The 17,522-nt window shown below is 40.9% G+C and overlaps 1 protein-coding gene across 6 annotated transcripts in view; it reads right to left on the bottom strand.

Moving 5' to 3' along the window:
• RASSF8 (Ras association domain family member 8) overlaps nucleotides 1–17,522 on the bottom strand; it is a 99,586-nt gene that overhangs the window by 50,643 nt on the left and 31,421 nt on the right. For all 6 annotated transcript variants that reach the window (XM_053978489.1, XM_053978492.1, XM_053978487.1 and 3 more), the window contains one exon: nucleotides 12,454–12,536. The gene's annotated coding sequence lies outside the window, so the exon portion shown is untranslated. The remainder of the gene's footprint in view (nucleotides 1–12,453; nucleotides 12,537–17,522) is intronic.

The raw sequence follows: 17,522 nt of genomic DNA, 5'->3' as shown, positions 1-17,522 counted from the left end.
TCTAATTGTTTTTCTGTCTGTCAACATCCAAAGTATTATCTCAATTTAGCAAGCCAGCAAATGCATTTTTCCCCCAGTCAGCACACAATGTACAGTCTTGTGCTCAGTGCAGATCAGGTTTGTTTTCCTACAGTCCATCTTTAAAAAAAGCAAAGACTAAAGAGAAGAATCATATAATAAGGAAATATTTGCTGACACATCTAAGTTTGAAGAAAGCATTCACCAAAGCTGCAAATGATCTGAACAAAGTGCCTTTGAATCAGTTCAAGCTGAGTGGAAATATTCCCATTCATTTTTTACAGGACAAATTGTTTTAATAGACCAAATAAGATAAAGAATCTGTGGTACGTGCATCCCTCAGACCAACAGCCAGGGCTGAATTAAAGGAGTGTGTTGATAAAAGGGCTGCCCAGGCGGAGTCCCCATCCCTGGAGGTGTTCACAGAACAATTGGATGTGGCACTCAGTGCTCTGGTTTAGTTGACAAGGTGGGGATCAGTCAGAGGTGGGACTCAATGATCTCGGAGGTCTTCTCCTCCATGAATTCTGGGATTCCATACACCCCACAAGAGCTCACAGAATTCCCCTTTGGGGACCTACCACTAGGAACATACATTCACATGAGAAATGGAAGATCTCTGTGCTGAAATCACTGTGTCTCATTAGAGTTTCTAAGCAAAGCTCATCGCAAGTAAGTTTAAAAAGAAATAGACCTAGGACTAGTTTGGTTTCTAGGATTGTGCAGTAGCAGTTCACAGAGAGGTCTGAAAACCAGAAAATTTTCTGGCCACATGCTTATCTCTGCTTCCCAAATCTAACTCTGTTGCACTGTTTTATTAGTCTTTGGTTTTCCTTCATAGGTATTCTGTTCTTTATTTGCTGTTATTTAACTTTCTTAGCAGTAAAAGCTGATTTGCCTTGTCACTGATGGTTATCTGACAGCTCCAAATATATTTTTCGAAATCTGTACTCAGAATATACATTGTGTTTTCATGTTAGAGGAGGCAAAATAAGCTGTACCTCTAATGCTGTGCAAATTTCTTTCTGAAGCCAATGGAAGGGCTGGGGTGGGGGGGGGGGGGGGAATCTCACTTCAGATTTCTCAATCCCGTAAGTTCAGAAGCAGTTCACCTTATGCATATTAATTTCAGCAATGACTGGGAATAGGAATGCAAAACTAATTTACTGAGAGGCACACAAGCCAAAGCACGCCTGTGATCACAGCTTTTCCCCAGTTTGTCAGCCATCAGCTCCACAGCCGCACATAGTTGTGCTTGGAACCAAGCACTGGAAATCTGACATTCCACAGCTACTTCCTTCCCCCACTTCCCCATTACCTTGCCTGAAGCTCCCTCAATTACCTTGCTTACCATGCATTAAGCATTTTTCCTAAATTCCCCTTTTATCCTAATTAGCTGATGGTATCTTACTCTTTCAGGTATTTGTTCAGTTTTTAAGCATGAAGAAAATGCGGCATATATATACATATACACACACAAATATATATATATATATATATATATATATATATATATATGCTACTATTTAGCTACCTCTTCACAACTTATTCACAAAATATAGAAAAGGCTGAAGCTTCACAAAAGACAAGCAGGTCAGACTAAGTACAAAGCATTTTCTAGCATTTGAGAAGAAACAATATTCCAAGCAGATGTTTGCAAGACGTCGTAAGCATTAAGTCACAAGGAAACCTGAGAGCTAAAATCAAGATGCCAATTTCACCTCATTCCTACTTTTTACAAGGTTCACACTGCCTGAAAGCATAATGCACCTCAAATCAGGGCTAAAATCTTGCTGCAGCAGAATTTTGACCAACCAGTTCAGTGACTTTCTGTAGCCCCAGCAAGTCACCAGCATGTTGTTTAGTACACTTGAAAGTCAGGGTGCTTTCATTTGTAATTTGCAATAACCAAACATCACTTGGAGTTTGGCATTTACCCTTTATTTTTCATTCCCTGTTCACTGTGGTCAAGTTGTGCTCCTTGTTCTTCCCTGCTATGACACCAGGTAGGGCCCAGAACAAACAGCTTGTTCCACCCATGCTGTAAGCCATTAATAAGAATAATTACTCAGTGCTAGTAAGGCTTGATTGGAAAATACCAAACAAATGCGCACAAAGAAGCTAGTCCAGCTACCCAGAAAGTTTATAAACCATCCAGAAGACCATGAACAGGGATGCATTTGGGAAGGTCTCCCCCAGCAGAAGAATCCTGCTATGGAGCTAAGTAACATTTTCCAGATGAAGTTAACTGCAAATAAGCTCCCTACTATTTACCAAAAAGCCTTCTCCTTTAGACTGATGAAGAAGAAATATCCTACAGTATATGCAGCCTCCCATCAGTAAATGGGCAAAAATATTTCATGTCAGGTTCAAGTAAAAAATATCAAGTGAAAGTCTTCTGCAGGCAAAACTTTTAGAAAGGAACAGGTTGTGGGTTTGAAATCAGCCCATGCCTGTCTTTGAAAAGAAGAGTGTTTACACAGAGGTTTTTTTGTGGGACTAACCCTTGTGGAGGTTATTATTTTGCTATTCCAGAAGAATGCTCTGAGATAATAAGCACTGCTTGAAACAAATAAACCAGAGGTCCCACAACCATGACAGTGTTGACAACAAGCTTGAGAGAGAGTTTAGGACCAAGAATTTTCCTCCATGAGACTGGCCAAAAGACGTTCTGACATCTGTGTCAAACAAAATCCTGATGCCACAAGTGATATCTAAACACACACACACCCTCACCTGTGAGAGGACAGCACAGCACCAACACAGGAGTTTGTACAAGCATTGGTGTGCAGGCAGTTTGGTTGTGTGTTTCTGGCAACAAAGGCTGCATGAAATCATGCCTCTGGACGGTCCAAAATTCCCCAAGTCAGTTTTCACAGACAAATTACCAGTTGACTTCCATCCAGGAACCCTCAGTTGCCTAGAACATGAACTGCTGCTTGCACTGCAATTTCTCCTGCTGCAATACAGCTAACAATTTGGTGGGAAAAAATGAGAAAAAGAAACATTGTTCTGAAGCACAGAATGCTACAACTGGTATTTTGCCTAATTACAGAACAGTTCTGACCTCTCCCTGAGCTACAATCTCTCCTTGAGCTGCAATATTTACAGGACAGAAAAAACAAATTGTCTCTTCTCTCTGTAATGGTGAGAATTAGCTAGAAGGAATTAACTTGTTTTCTTTTGGGGGTGGAGAAGTGAGAGGAGGAAGTAAAGCATTCATCCACACTTCTTGTCAGCTCTTAAAAAGATACACTTTGTTAATGGCAACTATTCAGTTATTACCTGAAATAATTCTTCCACCTTGAAAATTTTATTTTTGTCTTCAGTATATTAATTCTAAGAGACTGAACTCTGATTTCAGCAAGTGTGATAAGCCTTTAGGACATGCTCCTGCTCAGTGTTTTAATCTAAAAAACACATGACAATCTGAAGAAACCAGAGACACTACTTAGTAAAGACTTAACTGCAGCACAGCACAAAACATTCATCCATCCTGGGATACAAGTGATGACATAGCTACAAACCTTCACTATTATTAACTGTGTCTAAAATTCTCATGGTCTTCATAGAAAAGTGGGTTCCAGCCAGCTGTCACAAACACAGATTGATGGCTAGAGTGATAGTGCTCCCATCACAGTCTGTAACGCTTTGTATCTTTGGAGCTACCAGGCAGCACCAACTGTGCTGCAAAATATTTTCAAGTCCCCACAAAATATTGGAAAGGAAACAAGCCAGTAGGTAAGCCAAGGATACAGATGGCTTACTAAAGTTCCTTTGTATTTGGTCACTGCTGAGAGCATAACCTTGCATTTTTAACAGTAAGTTTCACACTCTTGCAGTTGAATTAATTCAACAGGAACAACAATTCTGAAATTAATACTTTCCTTTCCCTAAGATTAGATATAAAAAGCATCTGAACTTCACACGGACTTGTAGCACAAAAACCCAAGGGTGTTTTGGAAATGGTGACAGCACTCAAGTCAGAGTTTCAAGGATCCTTGCTTCTATTAGATTCCAGTCAGAGAGTTTCTAAAGCAGAAATTGAAATATTTAAAACTTAAGAGCATTATAGTTAGGATATGTACCAGCAAATCAAAATATCTGATGCAGCACTTCTTTCAGCTCTTGAGACAGGATTTACTGTGATACAAGTGTGAATTCAATTCAAGTGAGCTTACTCACTAAATCCCAACCCTGAATCTGTTTCAGGATTAGCACTGAAGTATCACCTTCCTTTTACACACAGCACTCATTCTCTAGTTTAGCTACTAACAAACAAAATCATCAGTATGAAACATCACAATCCTAGAGAGGCAGGATTGAGTGGATTCATCCTAGAAAGCCTCACTGGTGACCACTGCTCTAGGAAGGGCTGGATCATAGAATTACACAATGGTCAGGGTTGGAAGGGACCTTAAAGCCAATCCAGTTCCAGCCCCTGCCACGGGCAAGGAAACTTCCACTATCCCAGGTACTCTGAGCCCTTCAGTCTGGCCTTGGACACGTCCAGGCATGGGGCAGCCACAGCTTCTCTGGGCAACCATGGCCTCACAGGGAAGAATTTCTTCTTCATATCCAATCTAAACCTGCTCTCTTGTCAGTATGAACAGAGATGACAGTATGAACAGTATGACAGATGTGCTGTCACTCCAGGCACTGGAGTGCCTGGTTCCTACAGAAGGGCATCCCTTGTAAAGGGGATCTCCATCTTTCTGTAGGCTTCCTTCAGGCACTGCAAGGCTACACCGAGGCCACCCCAAAGCCTTCTCTTCTCCAGGCTGAAAAACCCCAATTCCCTCAGCCTTTCCTCCCAGGAGAGTTGCTCCATCCCTGTGATCCCCTTGGTGTCCCTCGGGTGGACTGGCTCCAGCAGGATAGCTGGTGGCAGCACAGCAGAGGTTCAGACAGCAGCTGGGACGGATTTATTCTGTGGCAGCGGAATATCCTTTTCCAGATACGTTAGCCAAGGAGCCTGCACTGCATATAAATGCTATGACAAACAGCTCAAAAAAAAAAAAAAGACATGTGCATTAAATAAACATCTCTTGATTCATCATCTCAGTTAACAGGCAGACATTTATTGCACTGTAATGTCCTCCAAAGCCATGTAAGTATTTGCTCCTCATTAGCAGAAAATATATAGTGCATTTGAGAAAACAGCTTTATTGCACACCACTTTATTAATAAACAGCAGCATTAGGTGGAAGTCACATCTGTACCTCTCTAATATGGTCTAAATAGCGTGTGGGAGTGAAAGAAAACAAAGAGCAGAGAAATAAGCAAGCTGGTTTACTGCAAGGGAAATATTTATACAAAAGCTACAACACACACACACACACCCCTTACTTCAAAGTTGCCTTGGACCTGGAGATGCCCTGGCTTCAAAGGAGACAAAATAGGTCATTCTTCAAACTGGCTCCAAGGAAGACACAGCTCCACCCGTTCAACTTTTCCGCTCTCTACCCTCACGGCTTGTCCACAAACACCCACACCCAGCTGAGGGACTGAAGACATTCATGTGTAATTGCCAATATTTACAGTAATGAGGCAATGAGCTCATCTGCTCCCTTTTGGCAAGACCTGCATTAACTTTTGGTTTTGTAGGGCTGAAGTTCTTTCCACTTCACTCAAGCCCATGTGCAGCATTTGCTTTGTCATTTGACTACAGCCACCCTGAGTCTCAGCTGTCAGAGAGGTGTTCCCTGCACCTGAAACGTGAGCTAAGGGCAAATTCCAGAAAAAAACCAAACATACAAGAAACTTGTTACACTTCCCACATTTCAAGATAAGGACCAAAACACAACACCTTCCTCCTCTATATTGTGGTGAACTTTGCATACAAATGAGCCCATTCATCCCCTTCCAAGTTTGCACTGAAGGATGCAGGAAATAAAATACATACTGCAACTGAAGTCTACTTAAATTTGAATTAATAGAAGTCTTAAAAGTCAGTTAAGCACAGGGTTTAAAGCCATGGTATGACATGACTACCAAAATCTCGCTATAATGAAATGCAATTTCTGAAACAGAAAAAAGGTGAAGCACTTTCAACTTAAGTAACATAACTGTTTGAAGAAATTATAATCTCAAAGATTTATTCAGTGAGCAGCTACATTATTCATTAAACATTACCTAAGAAATTTCAAGTTGCTCTCCTGGCAAGCTAGAAAAGTCTTCAAGACAGACCAGAACTTATTACTATGAGGAGTCTTTAAACAGTTAAGCAAGATAAATGAGTAGGGGGAACCCATCACTTTCTAAAATTTACACTTGGCTGTGCTTACTTCCATATTTCCCCAGGCACAAAAGAACTTCTTTGCTTCTTCTATTCTCTATTTATAGGACTCAGCTGGATCACTTAAGTATTTCCCCTCTCTTGACAATTGTGAGCTTGGCTAATTTTATTAGAGCAAAATCTGAGGTAATCATAACATACAGCAATAGCTTATGGGCTGAAATACTCTAAGCATATTACTTAATTCATGGAATCATGGAACATGTTGGGGTGGAAAAAGTCCATCTCATTCCCATCCCCCTGCCATGAGCACACCTTCCACTATCCCAGGTTGCTCCAAGCCCCTTCCAACCTGGCCTTGGATACTTTCAGGGATGGAGCAGCCACAGCTTCTCTGGGCAGCCTGTGCCAGGGCCTCACTGAGAACAATTTCTTCTATATAGCTCACCTACTTTCCCCCTCTTTCAGTTTGAAATTCCCATAGTTTTCAATCTGAATTCCCATAGCTCTGTGGCATTGCCATAGGCAGCTCCAAGAGAAGCCCACACCACTTTGGCCAACTGGCCACACTGCACAGAATGGACATGGAACCAAATTCCATTTCAGGAGGTGAGGATGCTTAGGTTCTCTATTCAGCTGATAATTTTAGGGAAACTGTTACAAACTTTGTACTTTCTAAACCACTAATTCTCTGTAAGTTTTGCTGAAACTCACCTAAACTCCAAAACTCACTGGGAGGAGCAAGAAGTGCAGATATGAATATCATAATAAATACACTTCCCCTTGGAAGTCTAATAAAGGTCACTTATTGAGGTCTTAGAAAGACCCAGCAAAGAGCTCTTCAGAAAAACATTATTCTCTGCCAAAAAACTGACAGCAATTAATAGAAGTCAGCCAGCAATGCCAATGGAAAATAGATGTTAAGTCAAATTCAATGTGGCAAGGGGGGTTCTTTTTCCTGCTCCTGCCTTCTTTCTTCATGGCAACAATTTTTAAACCAGCACAACTTGCCATGTATTGATTTCCCTCTGTATTTTCAGACAGCACCTCCATTTTGCACTTTCTGAGATGGAGCCTTTCACTGCTGGCCATGCAGTCACAGGCTTTCATCTCAGCTCCTAATGGCTACATCCTCCTCCTCACTACACCCTCAGCAACCCCATCGTGTCCATTTGCCCAGCATGAGGATGTCAGGACAGACTTCTGGAGTCAGCAGACTTGCCAAATGCAGGTAGGACAAAGCAGCCCTCCCCTTTCTTCACTTGATCAACTTATTTTCCCTCAGGAACTCCTTCCACCCTGATCTCTGCCCTTCTCATTCACTTCTTGCTCAGTTTACCCAGTGAACTCTTTATGGCTCACTCATCAGAGTCACTTCACACACTCACATGGAAGTACAACTCCACCAAGTTGCTGGGTAAATCTCTTTGTCCTCCTTCATGCTGCCCCTTAACCCATTTCTGCAGAGCACCTACCAAAACACAATGGATCAGCAGGTGAGAGCCTACTGCTTTTCAGGCTGATTGAGCTTACTCTGTTGACCTCCACAACCTGGGCAGGGTGCACTTTCTCTTTGGGGGCTCTGCTGCCTTTCAGAGAGGCCAAGACAAGCACAGTTCTGCTTTAAAGAGTTCCTGCAAAGCACCCAGATATGGGCAATGTAATCAAGACCTTCTGGAAGTACGCTCATGCCTCCAGAAGGAATTGTATCATCATTCCTCCTGTCATGGGGGATCTTCATTTTTTCTGAACTTACAAGATGCCTGGGATGCCAGACACTGGTACTGAAGAACACAAAATTATTAACATTGGAAAAGATCTCCAAAATCATTGAGTCCAACCTCTCTGACTGATCACCACCTTGTCAACTAGGTGCCACATCCAGTTTTTTCTTAAAGATCTCCAGAGATGGTGACTCTGCCACCTCCCTGGGCAGCCCCTTCCAATGCCTGACCACCCTTTTCCATGAAGAAATTCTTCCTGAAGCCTTCCTGACATAAAGCCCAAGTTAAAAAAAAAACAGCATTTCAGCACTGCTGCATGAATTGCTGTGATGAGTTCTCTGGGTTATCATCATGCTGCTTATGAAGGACAAAGCCCAGCCTGCATTTCTCTTTGGAAGCAGAAAAAAACAAAACAAAACAAAAACAAAATAAAACAAACAAACCCAAAAAACCAAAAACAAACAAACAAACAAAAAAAAAAAAAAAAACCAAAAAAAACCAACAAGCAAACAAACAAAAAAAACCACCAGAAAACCCCCACAAAAAAAACCCACAAAATGAACAAAACCAAAACCAAGAAATCTGATTAGGACATTTTTAGTTTCCCCTGATCTTTCTTACTTAAAAGCAGCCCAGTATCTGTGGATTCTGTTTCTCCACAGAAACAGAGGAGAGGTTGTCCAGTCTGGAGAGCCACTGGCAGCAGTGACTAAGTTAATAGGCAGGGTTAAGGATTTACAACTGTGTGAGAGAGCTCAACAAAAAGAGCCTGGCCAGTTTTCTTTTCAATAAAAAGTGTTTGCTGGGATTTCTAATCTTTATTGATATGCAGCTATGGAAGTGTACAATACCAGGTAACATCAGGAGGCCAGAATGGCTTCTTAAGCACAATTACCTAGCAAACCTAAAGAACTCAAGGGGAAGTGCCCACAGAAAGTTTGTGCTAATCATAAGATAGTAAGCAAATAAAAACCTAAAACTGTGCAAAATTTAAAGCATTGATGATATGCTTTAAATCATAAAAACATCCAAAACATAACATTTAAATTAAAATCCAACTACATGAGTTTCCTCAGACCTAGGGAAGGTTATATGAAAGAAATCTTATATTGTTCTTTATAAAATTCTTATTTATAAAAGTACAAAGTCAGGCCTACCAAGTGAGGTAAGCCAGGCATTCAGATTTCTCTTCTTCTTTGGTTATGAATGACCAGAATATTAATTTGCAGGTATCTGGAAGATTTTTGCAATTTGACAAGTGAAATGCATTTGACTTCATTTAGCCACTATTCTTCCTTCCTCACGCCAAGATATCAAATACTAAAGCATGTTTCCTTAACAACTACAATTCAAAATGTAAATCTTTATTTCTTTAAAGCCCAGAAATTCTCATTTTTAAATATTGTGCAACTATCCTTTGTAGAAAGCAGTCTGCAGAACTGCCAAACCTACATGGAACAAAGAGAAGAGATTGTATCAGAATTACATGTCTTCAAAAAGCTGAGTTTCTTTCCTGCCAGAGAGAAATGACTAATGTGCATTGTAATTAGTGCAAAAAACAATACTATCTTTGCAGTTGCAGACTGGGAAAAACTACAGTTTGATGTTTTACTGCAGTAAATAAAGTGGAAAAACTTTTGAGTTGGGTTATAAGCACCTTTTTTCCTCTCAAATGTTTAATGACAGTGAATCATTAAACACCCATGAGGTGAGGTCTTCCCCATTTTTCTACTACGAAGATTAGAATATTGCAGACTTCCCTAGTGATTGATAAATTAATAAAACCCAAACTAAGTAATTCTAACTTTAGAGTCCACAGGAATAGCCTAATTCTGTTTTCCCACTGTTCTACACCAAGTGAGAGGATGCAAACCTTGCCAAAGCTTGATAAATTAATGGAAAAAAAAAAAAGGAGGAAATTGTTTGCCTGCAACACCCAGGGTTTGTATGCAGCAACCCATGTCTCAAGAACCAAATATTTATGAAGCAGAAAAGCCAGGGACTACTGTCTCTTCATGCAAGTGGCATTTCCACACACCAGCCCCCCTGCCATTTATTATCAATACTTCTGTCCTTTCCAGACATCCTGTCTCCACTTACATTCCATTTTCAGTTTGCCCTCAGCTGGCAAGCACAAGATGAATCCCAGCTCTGAAAAACCACTGAAGAAATTTTTTTCCAACTACCAGACCACTGTATTTCTTCAGAAACATTTTCAAAGTATTTAACCTGAAATGCATTTCAAGTACTTGAAGTACTGCTGTTTCAAATGCAGAGAAATCATTCAGATGTGGATATAAGATCCAAGTTTTATGTAAGGACAGATTTACACATGACTGTAAAGTAAAGGAAAAGAAGCCTTAAATGAGAAAGCAAGAAGCTGCACGTAATAAAAATGTGACCAAGTGAGGAAGAGGAAAGAAATGGATGCACATGTCATGGTATCTTCAATTTCAGGTCTGCCATCCCACCAGTCCAAACAAGTGCAACACAGACAGCAAGGAAACAAGAGGCACTTTGTGCAATGTGGTGCTCTGCAGCGGGGAAGACAGATGAGAGATGAAAAGGATCTCTTGTAATGCAAAGAATGCAGCAAAACTCAAAGCAATACCACTGTCAAAGAAAACTTACTGTTTCCTGTAGTGACTCAGTGCCCAGGCAGCAGGAGAAAGGTGTGCATGCAGCAAAGCTGAGACAGGCAGGAGAAGCAATGAGAACCTGAGAGGCAGCACTTTTCCCTTGAGATTATTCCTCACCTCAACCAGAACTCAGCAGCACATCAGAGCAAAACTCTTCCTGAGCCGGAGATCCTCTCAGAGAGCACCCAGGAATTTCTCCCACCTATTACTGCCCGTCAGTAGATACCAATCAAAGGTGAAGGGCAGAAAATCATGAGCTCAATGAATGGAGTATTTTCTGATTCATGACCTGGGGCACTGGGACAAAAAAGTAATTGCACTATGCTTCCGTGGGTCTGGAAACATTTTGAGCCAACACAACATTTTGAGCACCGTACATATGGACAGATACATCCACATACATGTGCCACCCTTCAGCAAAGCTCCTCTTCACCATACAGAGTGCATTTTCTATACGTGCATTGATATTTCTACCAGTTCTACACTGTATTAAGGATAATGAAAGTATCCATCCAATGCTGCTTTGCTTCAGCTTTTCCTGTAGTAAGATAAAGCTGTTGTACCTTTATCCTTATCTGTACCTCTGATACACAGAGCATGGGACAAGCTGTCATTGTGGCAAACGAACAAAGCATTTTAATTTATTTAGCTCTATTGGTCCCTCAGCTGCTTCAGTTATCAACAATACTGCTATAAATACTGCATTTGCAATAGAAGGAGTGGTAAAATGGCAATATACACACAGAAATTAAAAAGGTGGTGTGACTGCTATGAAAGTCTATCACTGAGAAGCTGATGTGTGCACAAAAGACAAATCAGCTTTAAACAAGGCCTGTAAATGGCGACAAGCCAGAGAAGAAGCTGCATTCTCAGTTTTTATCACTTGCTTCACCAGCCTCATCTACGTCATAAAACAAGGACTCAAAAAATCAAATCAATAAGAAAAATAAACCAATGTGTAATCTGAAAGCATGTATTTTAGTCTCTGGATATTTTTCCTGTATCAGGGATTCATCATGTTGTCAGGAAAAACACAACCTGCTACTGTTTACTCTTCCTGACAACTTTTTTTCATTTTTGGCAATGCCTGAGTGGCCAAGCTGGGGACAATTCCTTACAGTGAATCACAGAATCATTAAGGTTGGAAAAGATCTCCAATACCACGGAGTCCAACCTTTGGCTGAACAACACCTTGTCACCCAAACCAAAGAACACCAGTTGTTTCTTGAACACCTCCAAGGATGGTGACTCCTCCTCCCAGGGCAGCCCATTCCAATGCTTGACAAACCTTTCAGTAAAGAAATTCTTTCTCAAGTGAAATTCTACTGCCCAGGATTGTTGGACAAGCAGAGGGGCCAAGGACAAAAGCCTCCTCTCATTTCACACTCCCCAGTGACAGGTTAGCTGTGGGCCTCCCTCTTCCACAGCAGGAAGGTGCATATCCATGGAGATCACACCATCACAGGAGAGAGAAACTCAGCAGGTCTGCCCAGAACACAAGTGGTTAAAGAAAATATTGCACAGAGCAAGGGAACGGGGATCTTGCTCAGATTTCTCATCTCAGGAAAAAAGGGGGAGTGATGAACTTAGGAAGCTGCCCCATCCCTGGAAGTGTTCATGCCCAGGTTGTACAGGGCTCTGTGCAACCTGGTCTAGTGGAAAGTGTCTCTGCTCATGGCAGGGGGTGGAAGGAGATGATCTTTAAGGTCCCTTCCAACCCAGGCCATTTTGTGGTTCTTTAAGTTTTAGAGTTTTCAGAATGCTTTATGTGCAAGTACTTTCAGAAGGGAGCAGGGAAGCTCTTTCTTGGAGGATTTTGGTGCTAACTTCTTACCTGCAGATGAAGACAGAGATGTCTGCTCATGCACAATCTGCTACTCCAGGCATCAGTGTTCACTATGCTGACAAAGGCAGTTCCTAGAAGAAAAAAAAGAGAAATATTGTTATACATTTGTGAAGCAACCTTCTTGAGGATGAAGTTCTATTCCCCCTCCTTCCTTTTAATGCTTTGGAAAAACACCATGTTCACCTGGCACCTATAGATCTATAACAGACTGGTACACACAAAGCAGTACTTTATTTTTGAAAAGTTAGTTAAAAAGAAACATGGAATACTGCTCTTTATTTGCTGCTTCTTATACCTGGTGTGACATGTTCCTGCTATAAATAACTAAGGGTGGTAAACAACATTTCAACAATTTTCCAGAACATTAGGGAAAAAAAAACCAAATAAAAAAAACCCTAAGCACTCTATTAGGTAGTCATGAGCATCTGCCACTGGTAAATTGTAAATATAGGAGATTGTGAAATAATCTTCTTTCTCAATTTTCTTTTTAAGGAAAATAATCCTCAGACTGGAGTGCTTCCAGATGTGTAACCCTCCAAGTGCTCTGGAGCTGCACACCCTGACTCCCTCACAGCAGTGAATCATGAGCAATGCATGCACAAATTAGCCAAACGAACTGGGCAAAAGGTAACAAATCCCAAACTGCTGATTAAGACTAATAATCAGCTTGGAAGGGATGCTTACTACAACAATGTTTAACAGCATCATTGTGACATACACTGCCTAATATTATGGCACAGCCAAGGGGAACATGTGAGTTGTGGTTATTTTTAAGCCTTCACAACCAAAGATTTTCTGAGTTATGTTTTAAAGGAACATATCTATTATGTGTAACTCTACATGGAAACTTTATATAGTGCAGCATGGAAAAAGAGCTCTAAATCAGAAACTTTCCACTGGTATTTCAGCATCTCCTCTACCATCATTGTCAGACACTGAATTTTCTCCAGACAAAATGTTTGTCTCCTAATATCTATCTGATGGAAACAGGTAATAAGTACCAACTCCAGCATATAAGCATCACAAGAGTTCAGAAAACAACAAAAACCTCTTAAAGATCTGGAAAGAAGGGAGGTCTGTAAAATACTAAACCATACACACCATGCATCAAAGCCCTACAGAAGTAATTGCATTTCTCATTATAGCCCAAAACTCCACAATAGGACATTCAGGAGCTCCAAAAGTCTCAGGCACATATCATTTTCATCATGACTGACTGAATAGGCAGCTTTCATTCACAAACTGATATTAATTAAATTCCTGGGTTGCCACAATATGTTTTTGTGATGTTTTGTGCTTTCCACTCGCAGACTCACTAACCTTCACATGAGCCTTTTACTCTAGCTCTGAAATGAATAGAATAATTTTTGGCAAGTTTATGTCTCTCAGTTGAGAAGCTATAATTTAACAGAAGGAAGATATACTTATTAAATCTCTTTAAAGCATTTGATTGCAGTTCCATTAGAGAACATTCCTTTAAGTTCTCTACTCAGGTTTATTCACCACCTAGTCCTAAGTAGGGTCAAACTTAGTAAGTCATAGAAAATGCAGAACATTCATCTAACACAACACAATCAGGTTAAATCACCAGTGCTTGAGCCCCAGTTACTTACCAATCTCCACTTACACATGTTAGATTAGGAAAATAAATCTGGTTTTGGGATACAGAATGGTGAATTAGTTAATCCAGAGGGACAGATGCTTGAATTTTGCTGAGGGAGGGAGAGATAGAGAAGAGAGAAATAATCACCCCACCCTAAACTATGAAAATTCAGCTTTGAGATGCTAAAAGTTGTCTTCATCTACTGCAAACTGATCAACTGTCAATACACAAATAGTAAACATTTCCATTACCACTGTTTGTTAATTACCCCAGGACACTTTCTACAGAGATGAAGAGTGGATTCTGAACCTGAGAGTGGAGTGGCCATGATGCTGATCCAGCAGCAGGGACTAACACTTCCACTCCAACAGAGTCGCATTATCTGAGGCTCTACTGAAGCCCTAAAGCTCCTCTCAGACCACTCTGCAAACTGAGTAGGAAGGAGTAAGAATAAGAGCCACATTCTGTCCTTAGGGACCCCTATTAAATCAGATTCCCAACATCAGCCACTTCCTCTTTGTTTTCCTCAAGCCATATGGCTTCCTGACAAAATCTGTACAAACAATAAATCCATTAATCAAGCCACTGCTGGAGGAAAAGGCTTTTTTTCCCCTCTCTTCCCTTCATCAATTCAGACATTTTGATGGGGATGTTTTATGTATTTTATTTTATGAAAGTCCCAAGGAAAATACTGAAGTCGTCTTTGTTCTCACACTGCAACCCCAGTTCCAGTTCATAATTGTAGAAGGAGATCCTCACATAAAATGCAAACAGATACAGGAATAGAGAGAAGCCAGTCAAAACAACAAGAAAGGAGTCCAGCCTAATTGAATCTTAGCAGGGATACAGCATAAATTGCTACCTAGGTTTGCTGGCATACTGTCTGAAAAAACCAAAAGTTACAAAGAAAACATAATTAACAGAAGTAGGTAAAATAAGAGAGGCATTAAAAGCCTATTCCCACAAGGCTTTGAGGATATGCACACATGCAAATGCCACAGGCAGCTCCAAAGAAGAGCTTCTTTTAAGAGATGACACAAATAAAGGACTTCACCACATGCAGGGAGGGAGGAAACACAGAGAGCAGTAAGATTTCTACCTCTTGTAGGTGGGAAAACTCCCTTTCTAGCAGGTGGAAAGATCTCCCACTCCTCTCAAAGAAGGGAGAAGAACACTAAACCCAAACCTAACCAGGCTCATTCTTTCACCAAATGAAACATACACCTGAGAGACTGCTAGAAATGTAAACTGCCTGTTTTAATGATCTGTTCCCATGGAGGCTTTTCCTAAAAGTTCTTTGACTGAAAGTCTGCAGTGCAGGAGGATTGGGAAGAACAAGAAATTACTTGCCAACTATGGTGGTCTCTTGCAGTCACACACTTCTAAAGCAACTGTGACCCTTCCACTCACATGGAAGGAAAACAAGATTGGCATGGTAACAAATCTTTTTACCTTAAATAATGTTTTATTTTCTTCACAGGTGGTCTACCGCTTACTAGATGACCAAAACTGTTCCTCAATTCATGTGAGCAAAACCTACTCTGTTTAAATGACGTTCAGGAAACACAGAGCAGCTTATGACACTGACAAAGATCTTACACAGAAAGAGCATTTAAAAAGGTGTGAAGTTCACTTTTCAAAACTTGGAGCAGGACTTCTTTGGGGGGAGGGAGGGTTATGTTTGCAGTTTTTTTTAAATACAGGAAAGCAGCATTCTTGCTTAAAAGCAGGAAATCTTTGAAATTACATCCCTTTTGTTGAATTAAGTAACAATTAGCCACAAAGAAGAAAAAAACCCCAGAGCTTAAAAAGTTTGAGTCATTATCTCCAAGGAGAGACATCTGTAATGTTAACAAGGTCAGAACATTTCAGTCAGTTCTTGTGGGTAATGGGAGATACAAGATGTTAGCTTCTGTTCCTATCAAGGCAATGACAACTCTGAAAGACTGCAAATATCACTTGGAGCCTACACCACTATGAATTATTAGCCTTGAGGCCACAGCCTAGAAAGATACCACATCATATCCACAGTACAGATGGATTTGTGGATGCCTTCAGGTAGTGATGAAAGGTATGTTTGTTTTGGAAGGGGTGGTAAGGAGGATCAGGTGCTGCCAGCTAGGGAGGCCTTTTACCACATCTGGGGCAGATGTCATCCTTCAGCAGCTATATAATAACCTATGTAAAAATAAACCTGGGATTGCTGTTTGGCTTCTAGCAAGAGGAGAGCCTGCCTGTCACAAGTCAGTCAGTGCAGGCAGCATCCTGTCTTGGAGTCTCATTTACAAGCCTGTGCTATGGAGCTCTGCAGGTGCAAGACAGTGTCTTCGCTTCAGGTGTGAAAATGGAACACAGGTAATGCTGACAAGAAAATTTAGGGGCACACCAGTGGGGAGGAAAAGGCAGTTCTCCCTCCTGCCAGCTCACTCCTCTGCCCTTTCTGACCCTACTGATAAACAGCATGTGCTCCCAAATCAACAGCATCTCTATTACCCTGCCTTGGCTACTGCTGTTACCTACGGGGACAAAACTGATCCAAACTGGAAGCAAGATACATTATTTGGAGAATATAAAGAGCATCAAGCTCTTCATGTCTTCACTGACTGAAGCCACTTGTTCATGTCCTCACTTAACTGTCAAATGTGGCCAGTCATAATAAGATCCAAAAAATTGACTGCCTCTCTTCCCTGAAAAACCTAACACCTCAAATAGAATTGAGAAAGGATTTGTCCAGCCCAGACTTCACTGCACCATTAAGTCCCATACCCTGTGTTAGCAGGAGCAACACCATTTACATCCCAGAAAAGAAGGTCCTTCTTTGTTATTACTATTTAGCTCTTCTCAGAAAGAGAAAAGAAACTGTTTATCTTCAAATTCAGCTCTCAACTACTCCTTATTTGCCCACAACACTGCATCCTAGTTCTTTAAGCTCTACTGTGGTGTTGAAAAGCAAGGGCTACAAAAAAACATGTTGACACATAAACCAAAAAGAGTGAAATTAAAATTATAAAGCAGCTTGATGTAAAAGAAAGTCTTGACTGAGATCTCCAGAGTCCTGCCGGTCATTTGTCTCCTTGCAAGTACATGAAGGGCATCATCTGCTTTCCAGGAACAAGAGGCCTGAATTCATTTAATACATTTCTAAGTCTTTAGAGTTACAGTTGTTGAGAAAAGAGAAGAAGAAAAACATTGAAGTGATTTATTTTCTTTTTGTTTAAACAACACAGCCAAGACAGCCCTGGCACGTGAGCTCAGAGGACATCAGAGCAGAATACTCACAGGCAGAGAGCACTTTAGTTTCTCTTCCTCCAAACGAACAATTTATTTTGCCACCCCTGTGATTAAAGCCCATGGAACCATTACTCCAGGATGAAAAGGGGGTGCTGATACAGCAGAGAACCATCACAGCTCATCCACAGACTCACCTGCACGTCCTACTCCCTCATCCTCATGG

The sequence above is a fragment of the Vidua macroura genome, chromosome 5 (genome assembly GCF_024509145.1).
Source record: "Vidua macroura isolate BioBank_ID:100142 chromosome 5, ASM2450914v1, whole genome shotgun sequence".
NCBI lineage: Eukaryota > Metazoa > Chordata > Aves > Passeriformes > Viduidae > Vidua > Vidua macroura.
The sequence above is the reverse complement of the archived record's forward strand: the minus strand, read 5'-3'. Positions and strand labels throughout refer to the sequence as shown.